This window comes from Crassostrea angulata, chromosome 8 (assembly GCF_025612915.1).
Source record: "Crassostrea angulata isolate pt1a10 chromosome 8, ASM2561291v2, whole genome shotgun sequence".
Taxonomy (NCBI): Eukaryota; Metazoa; Mollusca; class Bivalvia; order Ostreida; family Ostreidae; genus Magallana; species Magallana angulata.
In genome coordinates, this window is record NC_069118.1 from 40,935,347 (window position 1) to 40,942,460 (window position 7,114).

The 7,114-nt window shown below is 29.0% G+C and overlaps 1 long non-coding RNA gene across 2 annotated transcripts; it reads right to left on the reverse strand.

The window, feature by feature from the left end:
• Positions 1–797: 797 nt before the first annotated feature.
• LOC128160526 (uncharacterized) lies at positions 798–2,748 on the reverse strand. Of its 2 annotated transcripts, none has more exons than XR_008240298.1 (5): positions 2,702–2,748; positions 1,992–2,168; positions 1,702–1,802; positions 1,372–1,461; positions 798–1,153 (listed from the first exon to the last, which is right to left on the reverse strand). It is a non-coding gene; the product is annotated as an uncharacterized LOC128160526 (long non-coding RNA). The 2 variants fall into 2 exon arrangements; XR_008240299.1 differs by having other exon boundaries at positions 2,698–2,746.
• Positions 2,749–7,114: the final 4,366 nt, after the last annotated feature.

A 7,114-nucleotide genomic window follows, 5' to 3' on the forward strand; every position in this document is an offset into this window, starting at 1 on the left:
CTTAAAAACGTCTGTGCACTGTGCATTATAATTATAAATGGGTTAGATAAAAAGGCATCAATAATATTGATATTTCTTTTTTCATTACAAAAAATTGAAAGTATGACCCTATCTGATAATTCAAACCTCTTTATAAGTAAAAGTATATATATATATATATATATATATATATATATATATATATATATATATATATATATATATATATATATATATATATATATATATATATATATATCTTAAATGTCCTTCCTCTTTAACAAATGTTAAATCTTATTTTTTTTCTAAGTTGTGGATACATGAACGTATACACAGGCAACTTCGTCACATATGATACACATATGTGAATCATGTGTGGATTGTATGATTAGTTTCATATGAGATCATAAAAAAGGGCATCATATGTGAATCTTATGTGACAAATCATATGATCCACATATGATTCACATCTGATTTACATATGATAGCCCTTTCATATGATTAACATATGAAACTTTTATCTGTGTTGAAAGTTATTTTTATATGAAAATCATATGAAAGGGGCATAATATGTAAATCATATGAAACATACATATGTGGTTTTTTCATATTTATCAAAAGGAAAATATACACTTGTGCAGACAGAAAATAGGGTATTTCTGCTTTAGATAAAATCTATCAATGTATTTCTAAAGTTTTTAGACATAAACATATTATTCTACAGATCTATTCCTAATATGTCTTGTTTTTTATACAAAGAAATAGGTTATATACATAGTGCACATAATTAAATTATTCAAAGAATATAGAAAAACAAGTTATTAACATTTGTCGATACATATATTCTTCTTAAGAATTATACAAATTGTTGGACATTTGATTTCATAAATGTATAAGTACTGTCATGTATACCAATGAAAGTCATATCATGAGTAAATATACCCAAAATCATTAAAGTGTATATTACAAAACGAAAATTTAGTAAAATCAATGTCTATCGCTTGTTAAGAACTGGAGAATTTCACGTTTTTAGACCTGTTTTCTTGTTTATCTGCTTGCTGTCCATGGTCCTGAAATGGAATGATGGCCAGAATCTTCTTAGAATAAATATTTCAGTGTAATTCTTCAGTATCTCCTTGGTTGCAGACTAAATTTTCTTTGAAATATATGGTCCCTTTAAAATGATGAAAAGAAGTATTTTAAAAACTATAGACTAATGTACAATATTCCATACATCTTTAAATCAACTTCATTATAAATGAGAATAAAACAATTCACCTGAAAGATAGTAGACTTTATTAGTTTATTTTTAATGACCTTTGCATGTGCTCATGATCTTGAATATCTCAATAACTCTGAAAAAAAGTTTGATAGCAGCCATATAATACTTACCTTTAGCAAAAGTCTGGACCAATGAATCCCTCAGAATAAGTCACTCTTAGGCTTAAGATTGTAGTGCACATTATCTTTTTTGACAATTTACTAAAATAGATAATTGAACAATTACTCAACATAGTGGTACATAACTATTCTTCAGTTAAAAGTAAATTAAAAAATAACAACACATATAATATTTTCTAAACACCTCAAAGTATTCACATGATATATAATACAATGTTACTGGTTCTTTGAAATACAAAAGGTGCTTTCAATTAGCATGAATAAATTGTTATGAACTTTTAATGCAAATTACAGTTATCATTAAGTTGACATATATGCTACCTTTGAAATCCTTTGATACCCAGAGTTTGTGTATATATCTTTGTGTGCAGTTTTACTCAGTTGAAACATGCTTTATACTGAGCACTCAGCTATCAAAAACTCTAAAAAATAAAATTTCAATAAGCCCAACAATAAGTATATCCAAGAGAGTCACTGAGTGACCATTCTTATAACGTTTTGCATTGGTCATATATGCCAGTTATAAACAAGAAGTATAAATTCATAAAGGAAAATATCAATCGATAAATATACTTGCAAAAGATATCATATTTACATGGCAGAATATTTACCTGACTATACAATATCTGCATGCGTTTGGATGATTTATGTTGACCAATCAGTTTATCCTACATATTATCATTCAATCCTGCGAGGTTTGCTTTTTTTCCTGTCCATAACAATCGCCTGTTGTGTTGTGTGCGTCTTTAATTGGGCTTTATTACTCCTGATTTTCTCTGCTTTGTTTTCTTTCAAAACAAACATGAAGTGTTAAGCACAAACAATTCTATAATTGTAGCTAAACGGGAAAATTCGGATTTTAACATTTCGTTTTTTAAAATGCATCAATTACAGTATTTCAGAGAAGGTTTCGGGCAAATGAAGTGACGACATGAATAAAAATGTTCATTCATGAAGAATGTTATGGTATTACATGTACATGTTGCTCTGTTTCATTTTAACCCGAATTTTTCCTTAGGTAGTTGATCGTTTTTTTCTCAACTTTCACTTTTGATGTTTTCAGAGCTTAACAGATAAACTGATAACTGTAACATACATCTATCAAAGATATGAATTGCACATCAGATTAATCATCTTAATAATGCTACTATATTACGCCGCGCCTATGGCCCAACATGCGTACCGATATTTTCACATACATATAAAATTATCGGTACGGTGAGTGAATAGGAAATTTATGACGACCAAATTGAATAAATCTGTTATGCAAAATAAACTTTAAGTTAATGATTTTGGTTAGGATAATGGCAATCTTACCTACTTTAAAAATCGCTCTCATGCCATCTTCCGCTTCTACTGACGTAAAATGTGACGTATGTGACAAAACAAATTTTAAACCGATTCTGCTTCAATTCCCGGAATGAGATTCTATTTTTATTTTTATTTTTGAATGAATTAATTGTTTTCTCATGGTTACTTATTCATTTCAAAAAGGATAAATGTGTAAATGTAAACATATATTTTAAAATTAATTCTTTTAACACGCATGTCTGCCAACACACATGCAGTACATGTAGCTGTGTCATTATTGTACATTAGAACCTGAATGCGGTTTACACAACGTTATAGGTATAATAAACTTGAAATCGTGTTGTTTAACTTTGATTATATTAAAAATATGCAAATTAAAGAAGTTTCTTTTTATAAACGCTAAAAACAATATATGAAATTATTTACAGAGATTTCTTTCATATGATTATCATATGATTACATTTGTGTTATAAATATGATCCTCATATGAAAGAATTTTCATATGTGAATCATATGTATATTGATCATATGATCCACATATGAGTGTTCATATGATTCTCATATGATCTGCCACATATGATACTCATATCATTCAATATGCCTATGATACACATATTATTATATAAGGATTCTCATATGAAAGGCAATACATATGAGAATCATATGTGGCGAAATTGCTTATGCATATGGTCAGTTTTTGGAATGAATTAGTCGGTTCAAGAAATGTTAACATTTCGTTTACATTTGTACAACCACAAGATGGCCACAAAACCCCTTTAAGAAAAACCAATGTTTCTGTTTGGTTGGTTGTTTGTAATATGTATTTTGGTATCCCGCCTTAAAGGAAGTGTTTACCCCACAAATAACAATCACTTTACAGATGGACGGATATGCCTTTTAGAATGAAAATTTCCTTTTCTAACAGTTGTTTAAGTCCAAATAATTTTTAAGTGTTCCAGTTATTTAAAGGATAAAAGCGGATGTTTTGTTTCTCAACAAGTAGGAAGTATCTCCTCTTCTGAATTAGAAATAGCTTCACTACGCCTGGTAAATTTGATCTTAATTCTACAGGAAAATAAAAAAAGGTCAATGGCACCAAAATAAAACGGTGGTGAACAACAATTCAAGCTTTAATCTACATTTATAATTCAAATATATAATTTATAATTATGAATAATTGAGAAATAGTTAACAAATTCCGATTACATAACTATCAGAAAAATCACTAGGTGATTAGGGAAAAAAGTTAATAGTATGAATTTAACCTAAATTATATACAATTGTGATCATTTAATATTTTATTTGGCTTTAAATCCAAATTTGTTTAATTTTTATAAGCTACTGCCAGTAATATGCATTTGATTTTAGTTTTTAAAAAACCCAGCTGCAATCATCGGCATAATATAAAGGTTTGACCGTTTTTGTTAATTATCTAACATTTCATATCTGTATAATAAATAAAATGCCGCAATAGGATGTCAAATACATTATACGTTTTCTACTACATACAATTTTTTTAAGAATACTAAAATAGAAACAATTCAAATCCGTTGCTAAAGGAAATTTTTAACAATGAGACAATCAAAAAACGTGATCATGATCTATCACGTGTCTGAATTCCTAAATGCCCTAATAAAAAATGTCATCATCATATTGTTTCTTATTCAGTATTATGCTGTTTTTCAAATTTAATTTTCCTGCTGACATCTAGATTTGTCTGTCTTTACATTAAATTTGGTGGATCGAAACGGTAAACCATACCGGGACACCGATATTTTTTTATACGACTGCGTGCGTAAAGCACTAATCATCCGATGTGTTGTTAAATTTACAATTAAAGATACTGTACAGGTAAAAGGTACGAAATGTGCTAATTCAATTCGTATCACATGGGATGTGATTGATGTACGGTTCTAACTTAATGCAACAAACATTAAGCAATATTTTTGTTGATATTAAAGTAGCTACAATATGCTGTAACACAACATGCTATGAGAAAAAGCTCTCTTTTCCTGTTTGTAGTTCTGTCATGATATAGGACAATTATAAAACGAGTTGAGGTATATAACAATAAGTGAAAATGTATGAAATATATGTGAAAATATGTGAAAATGAATACATATTTAATAAAAACAACTGCAATATTGTGATGGTTTTATACAGTATGATCTTCTTAATATTTATCTAAATAATTTACAATGTACCTTAAGTAATATGTCAGTGTTCATGCTATTCTGAAACTTAAATGAGAGAATAGAATTTAGACAAATTACGTTTATAAATTAAAGTATTTCACAAATCAACATATATTAGAGAAAACCCCCTGAAGGAAAAACTAACAGAAAAATCAATGTGTGTTTTGAGTGTTTGTATGTATTTTAAGTGTCTCATATAGCAGAAAGTTTTTACCCCAAACATTTCACAAAAACTCAGTGCGCCCTTTAAAATAAACAAAACTCCTCTTAAAAGGAAAGTTTAAATTTAAACTTTTCGAAGAAACCAATCATGTACCATGATGATGAAGGGTTTCTTCGGGGTTTTTTTTCTTTTACTTTTAATCTTGATTTGAAAAGATGTCAAGCAGCTTTCCTGTTATAATTGATTTCATCTTAAGTTTAAAGATGTAAAGTGGGTGATAAGGAGGTTTCTCCTCTTCTGAATTAAAAGGAACTTCCCTGGCCAGATAAAATCGATCTAAATTCAACACGAATATAAATCAAAGTACTGAAGTACTGACGGGAGTTGATTTTATCGATTATCATATATTTTAAAATCAACTTATCTTGCGTGGCAATTAGTTTCTAGTCTGTATTTAAATTACGCACTTTTTATAATATGAATTCTAATGAGACCTATCAGACAAGAATTTAGAGAAACCCCATATGGATCGTGTTGTGTAATATTTAAAGATAGATTTCAAACTATGTATTAGTAATCGAAACAATTCTAAAAATTGTATGGATCCAAGCACTATTGATATTGAACTCCAGTCTCGTTCAACCAAACGCTCAGCTGTCTCTGTTAATCTCCGACAAGCAAGAGAGCCTCTCTGTTTGTCGGAGATGTACGGAGACAGCCGAGCTTTTGGTTGAACGAGACTATATAAACTCTGGCGTAGGGATACATAAGACTACATAAATATCTAAATTGTTTGTATTATATAAAATCTTACTATTTTCAAAATGTTTATAGATAAGTTTCCTTGAAAAACAATGCTTCAGCATACATTACGTCGAATTTTTCTATTATATTCAAGAACTAAGACGTGTCAGCGGTGATAATTTGTGCTTAGGTCCAAACACTGTTTCACGTTCGGTTTGCCAGAGTGACTGCATAGGAGAGTTGATTAAAATCAACTCCCAAAAATGGAACGATGTCAACAAAATGGTACATGTTATGATGATGAATGATTAAAGTACTTTTAATCTGTATTAAAAGACGTTTGTTATGTCTATACTCAAAGCAACTATTCCTACACTGTTTTTTAAATCTTAATTTTAAAAAGAACAATTATCGTTATAATAACGTATTTTTGACGAATCAATTTATTATATACTATATATGATAATGTTATTTAATACATGCACATGTAATTTGATATAATAAACAACACTTGGTCTTATATAAGTTTCGCCAGACATCAATACTTGTAGATACTCCTTAATTTTTCAAATAACTATTACAATCTAATCGGGACGTCAAATTAAACATAACAGGAACACTGCGTAACTATCATCTTTTAAATCAAACTGATTAAGTCTATAAGAAAAAGACAGAGAAACTCTTATAATTTTTATACAAACTTCCAACCAAGTGGACGTTAAAATTCGATGTGTAATTAAAAATTTCATATGGAAAGATACATATCTAAATACTAAACTTTTCTTCTTCATTGCATTTGTTTAATGTATTTCTATTTCAGCCTTTCATTTTAAATACTTTTTCCTGAACTACCTGACTGGCACTTTTCAACCCTCAATCAACAGCAATAATTAATTAACCTTCAAATCAGGATTTTTAATTTTTTGGGTTGTTTTTTTTTTTTTTTTGGGGGGGGGGGGTCTTTTTTGTTGGCCTTTATTCTAAGGACTTAATACAATTCAAAGGAATAAAAAGGATTCTTTGCATTTTATTGAAAGGTCGAACTTATAATTTGTACCCAAAATATAATAATAATAATGTTTAATACGCGTTCAATGATAAGACAAATTTCAATTAAAAAGATACATGTATAAATGTTTTTGGAGCAACCAGATTGTTATTTTTGTTACTGAACGATGTTCATATAACAGTGCGACATTTAAGTCCGGACATGACATAGTCCGGGCTTTTAGCTACCCTTTCCGTTGGACATAGCTTACTTTTGTTTATATATCTTGGTGGGACATTTTACTTTGATCCTATCATGTCAGCATGAATGTAC